General features: G+C 35.2%; 1 protein-coding gene across 3 annotated transcripts in view; it reads right to left on the bottom strand.

Moving 5' to 3' along the window:
* HCN1 (hyperpolarization activated cyclic nucleotide gated potassium channel 1) overlaps positions 1 to 17,509 on the bottom strand; it is a 200,980-nt gene that overhangs the window by 128,890 nt on the left and 54,581 nt on the right. The window lies entirely within an intron of this gene.

Consider the following 17,509-nt stretch of genomic DNA (forward strand, 5'->3'; position numbering starts at 1 on the left):
AAGTACTCTATCTCACAACCACGATAATCATTCAGGAAAGGAACCTAGGTTCAAGGCGGGTTTCTTCACTGCTATTATGCTACCCAGCCAGAAGCAGGAGAAACCATCTATCTTGCCACATGCCTCTGTTAATAATTTGATGCGCGATCTTTACATTTTAAGACCAGAATTTAATGCTAACAGTTCTTCATAGCATTGTTCTTACTGATTTGCATTTTAACAGTCTACAACTGTCAGCAAAAAGAATGAAGCACAGATACAGAAATCTACCTACTTCCTTGGCATCATCATTAAAGTAGCTGAGCTGGTAACATATTCCTCTTTATATGCAAGCTATATAAAGCATAGGTCTATTAATTTACCCTTTCAGAGTCCTAACTGATTTTAGGAGGAATTTCTTTTTCATCAGCATATACTGACAAATTCCTCGGTATTTCCATATACTGACAAACACAAGCACATTGAGTACATATTCAGCCATACTGTTACCAATGTGTACATAAAAACCAGTGGTTTCAAATACACAACCCCACACTGAAGGAACAGTGACTTGCTTTCTAAACTGACCTTGACTTACTGTCTTTCTGTGAACAAAGTGAAGAAAAAAAGATGTTTACATAATTGCGCTGGCATTACACACACAGAAGTAACTGTTTGTCCTGTTGTATAGGATAAAAAAAAGAAACTTCAGGCTTCTTAAGTAGTTAGATCCTCATACAGTGAACAAATGCTTTGGACTGAAATTAAAGCAAAAAACTTACATCTTCCTTTAATTTTCCATGGTTTTATTCTCTGTGTTTCTCACTTTCTCCAGGAGACTTGGGCTGACCTAGAATCTCAAGACTACAAAAGCTATACTATAATTTATAGATCAGCACACAGCTTAGCCAGACTTAAAACCGCACTTTTGGCCTCTGTGTCAGCAAAAAGGTTTGGGGCCTTTTTGCAGTTTTACCCACTGTGTCTCTTCTGTTCTTCACTGTTGAACAGACATTGGGCTAAAATAATAACCTTTGCTTCTTTTTAGTTCTTACCTTCTTTTTATCTTTGTGTTTTATCCCTTCCTACAGAAGTTGACTACAACATCTCACACCATCAGGGAGCAGTATGATCAGGCCATGTATCCTTTAGGTCAGAAAATGTAGTTTACGGGCAGTTGTCTGAATTTTTATTTATTGAGTAGTGTTTTCAGCAATGTTTAGGATGCTGCTCAGTGTATGGAAACATCTTGGTCTCTAACCTAGTTTTTAATTTGCAGACTGCAAAGTCAGATGGTCCTAGACAGTCCTCCTCAGTATTTGTCAACCAGTGAAGTCATCAACATTAATACAAAACACTGAAAAAGTTGTCTTTGATACTCAAGTTCATAATCTCAGAAATGTCAGTTGTTAACAAAGACTAGATCCCTGACATATGATCTTCTGTAGCCCTTACCACCCTTTCTTCTTTTTAATAACCATTTTGAACATTCAGTTTTGGCACACTTCTTTTATCCTCACTTTTCAATTTATGTCCAAATTAACTTGTGGAGTGCTTAAGAAGCCTTTACATGTTTCAAACTTCTTATAGAAGTGGCCACACTAACAGCCCCTTTTATTATGTTTTGTAGATGAAAATGGTGTGGTTCAGTCTAGAGTAAAGAAATGGTCAGAAAATTCCTGGTCTTGAAGTATTTGTATTTGAAAAACACAAAAAAGTTTGGACCTCTGAGAAATTTGTTTGCTTGAGGCAGGATGAAGACAGCATACAAGAAATCAGAATTCAGTAGTCAGGGATCTATAAATTAATCAATATGCAAGTTAAAATTAAAAAAAAACAACAACAACCAAACAAACAAACAAACAAAAAAAGCAACCAAAAAAAACCCAACGCCAACACACAAAAAACCACCCCAAATTCTCAGCCAAAAGATATCTAGCACAGTCACAGCATTTTCTAATAGATTTTGAATCTGTATTGGAAGGCACTCCAACAATAATTGATATTATGTATAATTCTGTTGTGGAACAACAATTGATATTATGTATAAATCTGTGGTGGAACATCCAATGTTGTGGATGTTTTTACCATCAAAATATTGAGTCATTTTATTCTCATAAAAATGCCCAAGTAATAAAAATGCTATGCCAGTAATTCTGGACTCCTGCAAATTCTCTTTAAAGGTTATTAATTCCATATCAATTAAGTTTTTGGAGATGCTTCTCAATTACCTTCCTGTAAATCCCAAACCAATATCTTATTGTCACATATCTACTTCACTCAGAAAAAATTCTAGGTATGACAACGCTAAAATTTGATTTAAATTGGTCAACTGGCCAAAAAAAATCTGTCTTCACTCCTGTTGTTCCAAAACTTCCTATTTTTAGGGAGTCTAAAATAAGGATTTGAACTTGACTGACAAGGATTATTCCATTTTCTTTCTTCACGGCATGCATAATGTCTAATTCTTGCACAATTTATCTTTGTGTATGCAAACCATGAAAGAATAAGAATGACAAGAAACTCCATGATACCGCACCACTGCTCTTCCAATGCAGAGCAGGAGAAAGAGCTGTTTTCGTTTTCCCTGTACTGATAAAAAACACAAGATGCCTCCTTTGCTTTTCTACTTTCTAGAGATGAAAGCTAATGACTATAAATGATTCATAGAGAAATAAAATGGGCAGATATGGAGAGTGGTGATGGTGTTTCTCAATCAGAAACTATTTTAGCTACTGTAGCATCTTTTGTATGCTGATTTCTTATTTTTGAGCTTCTAAGGAATTCAGACTATAAATTTTCCTTAATCTAGGTTGAGCAAATTTTTAATCTGAAATCTTTAATTATATCCTGACCTTACTGAAATCATTAGCAAAGTCACTAGCAACATCTGTGGAGCTGTGATTTTATTCTTCATGTTTAGTTGTTAGTGCTAAATTAGTAAATTTGTTTGCATATTAAGCTCCATTAAATCCACTAGGAAACATATGTTTCATTTTGTGGAAGAGTTTAGGACAATTTCACGCCTTCAGCACTAAGTTGCTGCTCTTACTTTCTGTATAAAAATAAAAACGTTGGACCTGAAAGAATCCAAATGTATACTCAAGCTGTACATATCTCAGCCTAACAGGATCAGGGCCTTAAATGTGGCAGTCCTAACTATGCAACATAATCAATCCCCTGTTAAAATTTCTTTGTATTAACTAATTTTGACAGCTATCACAAAATAAATCCAAACAAATATTTGGCATCAGGAAGGAGTGTGAATATTATTTTTGTAAAAACTCATTAAGAGAATTGCTAGACTACAGTGTTTGACATCAGACTAGCATTCTATCCAAACACGGACTGTTCAACATGGTTCAATAAATATTACTTACAATGAAAATAATTTATCAGTTGAGAAATGATTTGCAATTAATGCTTAGTTATAAAAATCTTTATACAGGTACATGTTTAGCAACTTGATTTATGGTGAAGTTCTGAAAAGGAATGTAAAAAGTAATTAACACTAGGTCATTTTATAGCTCTGGGGGTTTGAAGGAGGGACTGAATATTGGCTCGTGAGAAAAAAAAGTTTCATCATGGCTTCATCAAACTCATTAGCAGAATACCCACAGACTCCAGCAGGACCCAAATTTTACAACAGGAATACAAATTTAAAAGGGAAGTGAGAAGTGTAACAAGGGCATTTGAGTGAGGAGGAAAACAGTGGCATTCTTCAGTTAAGACTGTATCTATCTCACACTAAAAATAAAAAAAATAAAGAATATGCCGGATGATTCACAATGCTTGAACTTTACATAGTTAATTATATTCTGTCAACACAGGGTAAGAAATATTTGAGAATTCATTAACCCCATTATGAAGCCTTTATAAAGCAAACATTTTTAAAGAGAATGAGTTTCAAACCAATAGTTGTTACTAGAAAATGTTGTTTTTTCTTTATATGCAGCTGTACGCATATATCCATAACCACTGGACAAAATAGCTCAAATCTAAAATGATCACTACAGTTTACAGAAAGACTAACAAAAATTTTAAAGAAAATTAAGCAATTTCTAATCAAATTATACTGATATGCTTTGTACGTGTCATAAAATGAAAGTCTGCAAGATGGAGTGACAAGCTAAAAAAGAATCAAAATTGTTTGATCTTTTTTAGTTCTGATAAAATCAGTATACACATGGTATGCTGCACAAAGAATAAGGAAAATTAAGGTGCATTCTCAAAATCCTGGAAAGTACTATATATACAAAAGCCAGCTTGCCTTTAGGATAAGACATGTGGGACGTTATTTATTCAGGGGCAAGAAACACAAGAGAAGAAATAAAGGATGATCTGGTATTGAATAAATATGGCAAAGGTGGCATGTTCACTTAAAAGTTGCTGTTAGGCTGTCTTGGAAAATAAAGAACAATAGAGAAAGATACATGGATTTGTGGGGACTAGAGGACTTTAATAACTACCTTTATAACTACTTTTTTTTTTTCTCCTATGTAAAAGAAACTGTTAAATAACTTCTACAGTATGGCCCTGAGTAATTTTTCTGTCAATATGCCTTCCCCCTCCCAGCCTAGACATTGATCAAAGAGCACTCCAGCTTGTCCCTCAGAGTCATTACTGAAAATACAAGGGAAGGAAATAGCATATCAAAGGGCAGCTGAATACTAGATACAGGAGTTGCCAGTGCAGATGGTGTTATTGTATCAAGACATAATGCACAGTATAAAAACTTTCTTCTTTTAGAGATGATCCTATCACAAAAGTAGCTTATATAGTTTCAGACTATCTGTCCTAGTTGTGAAGTCTCATTTTCCAAACATATTTGAGGGTCAGCCTAAATGCAAGCTGGGGATGTGTTGCATTTTTTTTCCATCAGTGTTCTCATACAAAGGTAAATTTCATTAAAGCTTAAATCAGTTTAATTTCCAATTCAGGCTACATTATATTTCCTTTTATCTCGAGTATTTTTTCTGGAAATTATGAAATACTATTACTGCTTCAATACTGTTCATTTCCACTGGTGCTCTTAAATGATCTTTGATTTATGCTGCACTGCTTACTAGAATATCCTGTTATATCTTCCAGATTTGCATCTTTGGCACTGAAAGGAGTTTTGATTTATAAAGCAGTCACATTTACCCTTCCCATCATACTAAAAGAAGAAAAAAAAAAATCAACACAAAAAGATTTATTTTTGGCTTAAGAATATTGAAGAACTGTTGGAATTTTTTCACAGAGCTGAAAGATGCAGGGGGTTTTTATCATTTCACCTGCAAACTGCTCTCCTCAGTCTTCTTGTAGAACTATGTTTTAATAAAATCATGTGTAATACTTTGTGTAGTGTAGACATACAATACCAAAACTATTCAAATATTCTAATTCTTATCATTTTGAAGAAGGTTTGTGTTATATCTGAGAGACAAGCGGGGACTTTCTGAGAAGAGTGATTTCTATTCTGGGCTCAGCAAGTCATCATTTCTGTCCACTCCTGCTTTCACTCTCTCAGATGCAATGATTGACACTTTAATGGTATATGCAATAGTAGTCATCTTCAAGTTTACTCTTTAGTGGAAGGCAGTATATAAAAACAAATACACTAATTTACCGTAACAAGTCTAGAGGAGTTACAGTCTACTGTAATCTTATCTCAATTCTACTACATTTAGATAAGCAGTATAGGTAAAAAATAATATCCTAGAATACTTCTCATTTTGAAAGGGTTTTGCATAACAAAGGGAGAAGTGGGAAGAATTATCTTTGTTTGTTAATACATTTGTTTCTAAACACAAAATATATCTACTGCTTTCCATTTTAAGCAACATGTTATAATCCAGCTAGAAAACCTGATGGAAAATGAAACAAAACTGTCAGTCAATTCACAGGCAAGTGATTAGGTGAAACCGAACAAGTACAAACTCTTCTGTGCCATGCACATGCATATTCATAGTCTGTCACATTACCTGAGAAATGACATTAAAAAGTGAGCTCTTTTCCCACTACTGTAAATATGAATATACGAAAACAAATAATTTTTCAACACTTTAAAAAATTGAATCTGATGAGGTCAAACCTGTCAGATCACCTAGCATGTGATCTGATTAAAAAATGAGGAGGGTTGTTGCTTTTCTTAATGGACTGCCACAAAAGAGTAAGCCCTCAAACTGCAGGGGGCAGGGGTGGGGGCGGAAAGATTCCCAATCTCAGTGACATTTCACAGTTGCAGAATTTTTAAGTTTTTATATGGCACCTTTGAAAACTGAAAAAACCCAAAGCCGTAACTACAGGATGTTTTTATTTAAAAGAAGGGCCTACTAGTGGAAAAAGTAGTGTTCAAACTATAAAGAACCAGGTGTTGGTATAACAGTGAAATGCATTTAAGAGCACAGCTGTGCTTGGTGAACAAAGAAACTGAACTTGCATGGTCTTTTATATGATAAACGTGTGTCACAACAGCCAGAGGGAACAGAATGAGAAAGAATGGCTGGGGACAAGGCTTTCCAGGCTGCTGGGGAGAAGATGTCTCTGTGCAGAGACAAGGGTGGTAGTTCAGAAGCCTGGAATGCAGAAAAACATCTATTCTGCAACAAACCAATTTGAGAAAGATTAATACCAATGACAAATTACTATTTTAAGCAGATCTTGTGAATACTTCTGCCAAGGAACCTCTATGGGTGATGAGGAAAACACAAAAATGGAAAATGGGAAAAAGATTACAGAGGGCAGCCTGGCAAGGATGCAAGTAACAAATTGCTTTGTGTTTTATAACAAACAGTGTTTTAAGTCAGCTCTACTTTCACGTATTTCAGCATCTGTATCGGATCAGCAAGGATCAACTACTCTTTCAATTCCATCTTATTTATTTATGATGTATTTTCAAAAGAGGATGTTTTTTTTAAAGCTTTTTATAAGAAGAGATTAAATTAATACTGTATAACGGAAAGAAGTAATTACCAATGGGCTTGAGGTATTTTGTGGCAATATGGGGACAGAAGCTGGTGAAAAGTATTATCCTGACCAGACACCTCTCTTCACAAAGATATTTGATCTGCTAATTGGCACAAATGTTAGATCCTGTGCAAATACCAAAGCAGAGATAAAAAGGCACTCCAACAGTTATTCTACTGTTTGCTAATTATTTCCTAATAGCTTTGCCTATGCCCAGTTCAGAACCATTTTGCTTATCACTTTTATTCTTCATTTCAAGTAGCCTTACTATAATATACTGCATCTAGCGTTTTTAAAATACTCAAATATCCTAAATACCTACCTTTTTATACTGCCTAACTAAAGAACTGAGCAAAGGATGAATTTTGCAGCACCTTTGATGATTTCAGTAGCACAATATGTTGCTGTTACTCGTGGCTGGAAAACAGTGTACAAGCAGCAAGAAAATGTGAAATTTTAGTGTTTAGCAATTCTAGATAAGCTCCAACAGCAAGAAGAATACTTATGAGAGGATGGAGAATAAAATTCATGGCATTTTGACATATGCTCACTCCTGACATAAGCATTCACAAAATGAAAACTTAATTAACCTGGATCACCTTATTTAAAAGAAAAACAGTGGCTGACAGGATTAACTGGTGCTTGAACAAGACCAACCTCAATCCACCCCAGCTATGTATATGAAGACACAGCTCTTAAATACTTTGGTATCAAGGATAATACAAAAATTCAGATGCAGTCTCAGAGAACTTACTAACTACTACATAAAGAAAACCTACAGTTTCCCTATACTATCCAGCAAAGAGTGACAGGCACAGAAATTGTGATGGTCATTATTTTCCAGTTTGAATTCCAAAATTCAAACACCTAACAAAAAATAAATGAAATCGAGCATTAGGCAGAATGGATACCTTTCCATACTTCATGCCCTAGTCATCGATAGGCCACTGTTGGAGAAGAGATAGTCATCAACGTGAACCTCATCAGACTTTAAATTACATCTTCACGATTTCAAGTTAGATTTCCAACCAGTAAGCTATTGCTCAAATGTGCAGGCACCACAGTTCCCTCTGGCCTCAATTTAAAAGGAATTAGTAAATCCTTATTTTGATGGAAACAACTTCCATCCTGAATTCTAGGAGAATATTAAAATCCTTTTACTACATTCATTAGGAAATTTAAAGCCACAACATTCACTGTTAAAATTCAATATCAATGAAAATAAAATTTACGTAAAATTTACAATACAAGCACCTACCTTTTACAGTACTCACATTTTGCACATGCATTATCTGCTGTTAACATATAAAAGTATAGCTTGCTTTCTAATTTACATCTGTTTTGTTTCAGAATATGCCATTCAGTCCACTAACCTGATTCATGTCCTATAGAGATAGGTGGTTTCAGATAGTGAGGGATCATTCCATACCACAATTATTCTAATTTCTCAATCTTTTTTATTCTATATCTGATCTAAACAGACTATGTTAAAGTAAAAACGAAGCTGCAGCAGCTCTACTGTCAGACTAACCAACAATTTCTGCTCTTATTAACCTTTAGTCCACAATGCAGTTTGATTCTGGGTCCATTAAAATCAACCATTCAGCTTTTGTTAACTTCAATGTGCATTGCAGTTTGGAGACATTTTACACACAATTTTACTCGAAATTCAAATTTAGAGGTCATAAAATCATAAGAGAAGTAAGTAAAACATTTAACCTTTTTTTTTTTTATACTGTATGTGTGCTGTTTTCCCTTCTTTGTAGAGTAAATTTAATGGTTATTTAATTTTAAGAGTTCAAGTAAAGAACATAGTCTAGTAAAGTTCATCAGCAATGTCTGAATGCAAACATTTAATTACTTATTTTAAAATGCACCAATACCTATATTACTATTTTAAGGTAAGCATTTGAGATTTAAATGGTGATTCCAACATGTTACTAATATATATAGGCATTACTAACATTGTGAAACTATTCTTTAGCATCTTAGAAGCAGTACGATAATACGGCCTAGTGCTTCAGGCATTAATTCACACATATAGTAGCCCTCCTTCCCTTAAGCAATATTATACACAGAAGAAAGTTGAAGAAAAGATGGTCTGTGATGTGTAGAAAAAGTAAAATGAAAGTTAAAAGAGTAATGAAGTGCAAAAAGTGCCTCTAATTTATTGACCCTTCAAGCTGAATAAGCAAGAAAAATTGGAAGGACATACAGATCCATGACTGTTACGCACTCTATGAGAGCCCATCTGGGAACATTCCTGAAAATTCAACGGGACATTCTGAGCTCAGACAAACAAATTCCTAAGCTGTATCATCTGGCTCTTCATGGATGATGTCTTGTCTCCAATACCCATCAAACACAGAGGGAAATAATGTGGAGGGAGGCATCCTGAATTTGAAATCTCTGAAGCAACTACATGGGAGGCAAGGAAAACATTGTGGATTGCCTTGCCACTTCCTCCGCTATTTCTCTCCTAGAACAGCAGATGAGGCAAAATGAATTTCATAGTTCTGAAAAATCTTGCCAAAGGTTTCTACTTGATTTCTACTTCATTTTGCACTAGTCCTCAATTTCTGTACCTAAGTAAGGCTGGGGACCCCTGTTAACAGCATGAATTTTAAGAGAAGTGCTATCTCATCCTGATACTTAAAAACTGAATCTCAGAGGTTGAGAACACAGGTATTCTTTCAAGGAGAAAATACAAAATTCTGATCACTTTTTTTTTAGATTGTTACTTGTAGCAACATCAAAATCAGAGAAAAGCCCTACATCCTTCTCCAAGCTTAGCTCAGGTGAGCTAACACATTTTCTTTTCTCATAGCATCAAAACTGAAAGAACTGTTCCACAGTTAAACTTTTCTTCATAAGCACTGAGACCATCATCATTCTCCATTTCTCAGCACAGTTCTATGTATTTGAGAGGTTTTTATGAAGTAAACAGAGCTTTTCAGACTCAAGAAACATTTCTATTTGTGAAGAAAATACTGAATTAATTTTGGTGATTACAGTAAATGGATACATCTATTACAGGTATGAAAAGCTGATTCTCTAATTGCAGTCTGATTTCAAAACTGCACTCCTTTGATGTTTAAGATATTTCTTTCAACTGTCAGCTAGAAGTGTTATTGCAGATGTCTATATATACTTAATTTTAAATGGCCAGATTAGTGTCAGGAGGCTTCAAGAACTTCTTATACAAAAACTGAAAAAAAGGAAATTAATTTTAGAAAAGCATGAAATGTATAAACTAAAACTCTGAAATGGTGAAATGCAATAAAAAAACGTGAAAAAATACAGCTGAACATTAACAGAGATAGCAGTAGGCATGATGTCTCTGAAACAATTACTTCTTATTTGTCTTCACAATACTGTGTGAATAGTAACAATGGAATAACACTCACAAACAATTTTAAAATTTGTATTATTCACATTAATCAATTATTAAAATATTATCTTGATTGCAGATAACTTTTCAGTCTTACATTCTCCAGTTCACTACACATCTGAACCACTACCTCATAGTTGCTATCATAATTAAGCCTAGTTGAAGTGTTTGAATATGGTCTTAAAGAACAATCCCTGTATAGAACTATTAACATAGCTTTAACAAGTCTGTATTTTGCTGTAGGAAACCTAAATTCAGTGTATTTTTAGTTCCCTAATGCCCCATGTCACCATAGTTAAGAAATGCTTAGCCACAGGCTTGTAAAATGAGGCACTGATGGAATGAGGGTCCCTTTCTCCTACATACAGTATCTTGCTGTTGAAAGGACATGGAGTGAGCAGGCACTTTGATGCACTCAGTGAATCCAAGGTAATTCTTAATTGCTATGACTTGGGTAAGGTAATGCAGTGGAAAAACACAGGATGGGGAATAAGAGAGGGCAGACAAACTGCCAGTAAGGTTGACAACTGCACACCGATTTGAACAGCATAAATGAACAACAAATATACAATATTGAATTATTTTAGAAAAGCATGAGTTCAAAATTTACTGAATGAGCACAAATTAAATAGCAAAGCAAGATACAACCAGATTGCATTCTCTTCTTCTGCAGCCAACCTTTATAAAGAACTTGGCCCATTGAATATCAAGATTTGTGGCAGCTGAAATTAAATAAATATACTGCTAAATGGTAGTAAAACATGAATGGGTAATATAATGCAGTCTAATCAGTTCTGGTTTTAGTCAAAAGCAATGCTTTGACATCACCACAGTAACAGTCCTACTTGTATAAAAAGCTGCATTCAGGGCAGTACTGTCTGTTCAGCACGCTAATGCTAAATTGCTTTTGTGGAAGTATCTTACAGGTATCACTCTACAGTTGTTATCTTTTGCCACAGCTTAAAATGAAACACAGTGAAGGTATCCAAACACTGGAAATGTGCAAAAGTGATATATCACATAACATACACTCTTTTCTTTGCTATACATGTTCTGTTCTCAAGTAGCTATTTATTTATAGTTGTATATCCTTTATTGCAACATGAATCTGACACATGTAACTTTTTTTATCATAGTCAGAGGAAAAAAAATCTCTTTAATGCACACTACTGCTTACAAATAACTTTAATCCAAGTTTCAAGCTTGTTTTCTGTCCCATTAACACCTTCAAATAGAAGCCTGAAATCTGGAAGAAGAAAATGTACTTTCTTTTCTAACAGACATTTGTTGACTTGATGTATTTTGAGGGTTTTTTTGTAGGCTGTTGAAATGACATTAGGAATTCCACAACTGTCATTTGCCTCAAGGGATGCTGCTCCATACTGTAACAGATCTAAACTTACAGAACTAAAGTTTGTAAACTATTTCAGACTACTAAGCCTAACCTACATTGAAAGAAATGGAAAGAATATGCAAAAAAATCATTCACTAGACATGAACTGGTACATGAACTCAGATCTGGTACAGTCCCCTCAGAAATAGGAAGTCTGAAGAAAATTTATTAAACACAAAGTGATTAATTCTTGAATAGGAGGTATAGTATGGACTAGTAAAGATCTGGTCTGGCCAGAAACAATGACCAAGAATATTATATTAATGAAAAATACTAAGATTTGAAAAAATATTTTCATTTTATATTGAAAGAAAAGTTATACTTTGTGTATAAAAAAAAAAAACCAACAAACACAAACATTGCAAAAAAAATATAACCAGGTGGAGTAGATGAGGCTGGAATATTAACAGCCCAATATCAGGTTACTTGGTATATGAAAGACTGGTTTTGAGCTGAAGCTTGCAAACCAAAATAAATTTTCATCATCTTTCCTTTACAGTTCAATTTAAATATACTTTTAATATACTGTTCTTAATTGTCTCATGTTCCTGCATATTGAGGAAATGTTTAATTATTCTAGCATTATCATTCTTGTACCTGTTGTGTGATGACAAAGAAACAACTGAGTCCACACAGCTCGAAAGACCTACATGCAGGTAGATACCAGGTGATGGATACCAGATGAGTTAGCCATTTCAAGCTGTATCTGTCTTCAACACTGACTTCAGAAAGTTATCTTAAGTTTCTCTTTAAAACTACAACTAACTGCAACAGATACCAGCAGAAGGTAAGACATACAGAAAAATACTTCCCAGTAGCCATTTCTGAGCATGATAATGCTTTTTATAATTTTAAGTTAACTCAGGAAGAAGAGGCTAATATAAAACTGTACAGGAGACATTTGAGATACACTGCACTCAGCATAAAAATGAAATGTGATCAATATGCTCTTCAAAAGAGAATGCAAAAAGAATGGAAACATAAAGGAGTTTATTATTGGTTAAAAGCTGAAGAAGTAGTCCAGTGTATTTTTGAAGGAGTAGGGGAGAGGAGGCTTATGATGTGTGGGCAGTGTTCTGACATAAATAGACATTTTAAAGAACCCAAAAGAATAAGAGAAAAAGGCCTCTGGAATCCAAAATTGAAATCTACCCAAAACCACACAACTGCCATACACAGTTGCAGCAACCAACGCGGTATAAAACATCATGCTTGTCTTACATGAAAAGATGTAAGAAAGGGACAAATAATACTGCTTTGTGAATTTGAAAGCAAGGACAAAATGTCCAGATTACATCATCTGCCATAATGTTGTCTGTCGCATTAGTGAAGATAAATTCCTATCAGTCTGACAGCACAAAACATTTTTTAATTTTAAATTGGACAAAGACGCATAAGCAAGTATCTTGCCAGGATGAATTTAACTGGATATTAAGACAGTAAATAAGTGAAACTGTGGGAATGTACTAATGGCATATAAATGAAAAACAAACTAGAAAACTAAAGTTTATAAAATCACATCAGTTAGGAGGTACTTCTAGAGACCGTCTGGTCCAACTCCTTGCTGAAAGAAAGGTCACCTCCTATTAGATTGCTCAGGTCCATGTCCAGTGAATTTCTGAATACCTCCAGGGATTGAGATGTCACAAATTCCCTGGGCCCTCTTCCAGTACTTCACCAGTCTCATGGTAAAAAACCAGATGTATCAGCCATATCACCTCTGAGAAGTACCTCTGTTCCATTGTGAATATTCTTGCTATGAGTCTGTCTACAGTGTGAGTATTACCATCTTGTCATCTTGAGAGCCAGATACAAGAGATCAGGGCACCCAGATTTCCTTTTTTGTTTTGCTGTCAGGAGATCACACTTTGCATAAATATTTGTCTTGTACCTTTGAAAGTAATATATTTTCCCAACCTGGAGGAAACTGTAAGGTTTAAGTAACTGCACTTAAAGCAAGGTTTATGGTTTACAGTTGAACTTGATGATCTTAAGGGTCTTTTCCAACCTAAATGATTCTATGATACATATTCCAAGTTTGTTAATGCAACTTCTGTCCACCAAACCTCCTCTTATTTGGCACCTCTGAGAAAGGTCTCATCCATCTTCCCAAAGACTGCCTAACGTAGACAGTAATAAGGTCCCCCAAAGCATTAGAGCCCTGGTCTCAGCTGCTTCTTTTACATCCTGTGCTCCAGACCCTCAAGCATCTTAATGGCCATCCTCTGCTCTTACTCCGGGTATGTCAATGTCTGCCTGGTTCCCGGGAGCCCAAAATGGGACCCAGCACCCCAGATCCATTCTCACAGGTGCCAAATAGAGGAGAAGGATTACCTCCCTGCATTTCCTAGTTGTGCCCCTGCTCCTACAGCGCTGTCTGCTGCTGGCTTTCACTGTTGACAGCCCCAGGGTAGCTCCTGTGCAACACGCTGTTCCTCAGGGCCATTTCTCCAGAGCTGCTGCCCAGGCAGGCAGTGCCCAGTGTGGACTTTTCCTAGCAATACCAGGGAAAAATGAGATATCATTGCACTAACCTGTGTCTTCTAAACTGCAAGATGGTAAGTACATCTTGCAATGCATAAAGACTCTGTCAACAGAGGACCACCACATTCAGAATGAACCAATTCAGCAGCTGAAAGATCAGAACTGTAGCAACACTGGCACTGAAGGTACTAGAGGTGAAACAATAGCTTATTAACAGACCCAGCTGAAAAGGAAGATATCTTTGCAGAGAAGTGAAGCAAAGATCAATAAATGAAGAGAGCAAATATTTACTCCTATGAGCTGATGAAGCAAGTGCCAAGAGTAAAACAGAGCAAACATTTGTGCTTAATTAACCCCTTTTACAGAGAACTCTTCTTGAAGCTATGACTGCCAGCTGAAGGTTCTTACCCATGGGCTGGGAGAAGAACCTGACCAGTAAGAGACTCAACAGAATGGCTGAGAGTTTACTGGTTTCAGGTTTGTTTACCAAAATGAACACATCAAGGGAGTACATCCTTTATTCCTGGCATCCTTTACTTTTACATTTATAAAACACTTGCATGTTAACTATTCAGAATGTATCAGCTGTTATGAGACCCAGCAGGCAAATGAGCCTCTGGAGCTTGCTGCGTGTCTCCAAGATCATATTGAGAGGCAAACTGCTAGACAGCCAGAGAGGAATCATCTGCCATACATTTACAGTGACACCTTGAATTGGACTGGGTACAAAATTTGTCTTAATTCCAAGTTTGAACTGGAAGGGGAAAAGCATTGCTTTTGCCCTTATTCAGGAAAAATTCCAGCCATGTCCTCCCTTTACTCAGATAAAAAGTTCTGGAAATATTTTTTTGAGCAAACGATGGCAAAATTTCTTCCAAATATGCCTGAAGTGATGTTTACTTTTTGCATTTATTTTCTCTATGGTAACACAGACAGAACAGTGTACTACATGTAAGGTCAAAAGCCTTAAATATTTTCTTGTCAAGGCTGACTCTAATACCAATTCATTGCCAAAAAGAATCAGCTGTAATCACCATCTGGAATGTGCTTTAAGTCTAACTGTGACATCCTCAACATATTACTGAGAAACATAGGAGTTCATACTTAGGATCTTCCTCATGCTTGTTATTACCGTATTTCTAAGTCATGTAGCCAAAACTGAAATAATTTCAGTTAAATTCTTTAGTCATTCTGCATTTGAAGATGTCATTCATTTGACAGATTCAGAGCAAGGATGATTAAAATATTAATTCATCTATTTGAATATATTTGCATATGAAAAATATAATAGGAAAAATTTTATATTTTTTAATAGTATTTGGGAAGGAAGATCTACCATTTTTATTTATCAGCTACCTTTGAGTCTTTATTTTCCACTTAAATCTGGGGTAAAGGGAGTGTTTGTGTATACTCTGGGTAACTTTCAAGTTCATGACGACACATTAGATCAGGTGTTACCATGACCAAAACCCCCAGAATATCTCCACTAAGTATTAGCAATTTTAGCAATTAATATTCATGCATTTCAAAAAGTACCTAGCTGTCTTGCTGTGCTGTTAGGTTAAAAAAGGTTCTTATAGTTTATCAATAGACCATGAAATTATATTTCATCTCTATGAAATCTAGAGCACTCCTCAAGCTTAAAATAATGTCATGGTATCATTCTTCATCTTAGAAAAATTACCAAACAACCCTCCAAAACTGAATTATTAAACATGAATTTAATATATTATTTTTCATTTTGGAAAAAAAAAAAAATCATATCAGTCCACCATATGCAACTTTTATTTTTCATTTTTCACAGGAAGGTTACTTCCCACTCCACTAGTTTTTACAGGCACAGTCTTAACAGAAGAGTGGCACTCACATCCAGATAAGCAGCAATGTGGGCACATTAGCAAGTTTCAAGTTTAACCTTGATGGAGATGCATATTAATGAGACATTAAAGCTGGAAAATCTCTGCAGCCACTGAGCAACTTTCTAAGGAACTGGAGGGTGTACTGAGAAAGAATACTTTAAACTCACTCTGACTGGTACCTCTCCAGAAAATATAATACACTCAAAAAATCAGAGGAAAATGCTCCCAGTCCAATTACGGAAACACTTGTTACAGTGTCACATTCCAAAGAAAACACACTCATACGCAGAAGAATACTTATTCTTTTGATGGGCAGCAAGAAAAAAACATTGCTTCAAATCAGTTCGCTGAAAGGTTGACACTGGAACAATTATAAAAGCAGGAAGAGAGTTTTAAGTATTTTCAGTATTAGAAAAAGGGTAAATGAATGAAAGGATCGAGTTAAGAGGTAGAGAAAAGCAAGTAATTCTAAATACTTTCCAGTCATATGTCTAAACACAAAAACAAGACTTCATCTAGTTCACCAGTATGACAATGTCCAAAAAGTTTTGACCATGAAGCCATCTGAAAACATCAACCACTTCATGTCAAGGTACTCTTGAGTCAGAAAAGCTGTAAAGAGCTATATTATTATAGTACATAAAAAAGCAGAAATGTCACATGTGCAATATTACAAGTGCACAAAGTTCTCCTTTTGCTAAGAGGTCTAAGACTGAATTCTGATGCTCAGTTGTTTGCAGTTTATTGCTTTGTAATGGAGCTAATAAAAAGGATAGGAGGGGAAAAATGTTCCAAATTCAGTCCTGGTGTAAAAAGCCTGACTCAGCTCCCTTGATTCCATTTGAGTTCAATCCACTTTCCTCCAAATGAAATCAGTCCAATATTCTTTAAAGAAATTATAATAAGATCATTAGTCTTTATCCAGCAGATGTTGATAATTCAACAGCAATTATTTTTTAGAACAGTATGTTTAAGTTTCAGAAGCTCCCTCTTTCCAGGAAGGTTAATTACTCTAATGTGTTTATCTAGTTCTCTAACAGTAATACCCTATGTCACATGGCAGTATCACTTAAAAATAGGGCAGATTAAACAAATCTCTTTACATGTCCTGTAAAAATACTGGTTGTGGTTTAAAATGCACTTTCGTAAGTATGCTATTAATGGCTTGTCTTCTAAAATATTAAGGCATATGTAACTACGGTATTATGTTTTTCATAAACCCCGAGGCAATGTTGAAAGAAGATAAACAAGGACTAAATTCTAACTGCTATTGGCTAAATTTACATGTTCACTGAACAGATAAAATCAAAATTAAGCAACAGTCAAGATCTACTTATGCAAAGCAGTATGCACTTGCTAAATTTTGCTGCAGATTATTTCTGCAGTTTTCATGTTTAATATCTTTAAACTGCAAGAAAGTATACTGTTATGAAAAACCAGATGACAATTTAC

This window comes from Athene noctua, chromosome Z (assembly GCF_965140245.1).
Source record: "Athene noctua chromosome Z, bAthNoc1.hap1.1, whole genome shotgun sequence".
In the NCBI taxonomy this organism is placed as follows: Eukaryota; Metazoa; Chordata; class Aves; order Strigiformes; family Strigidae; genus Athene; species Athene noctua.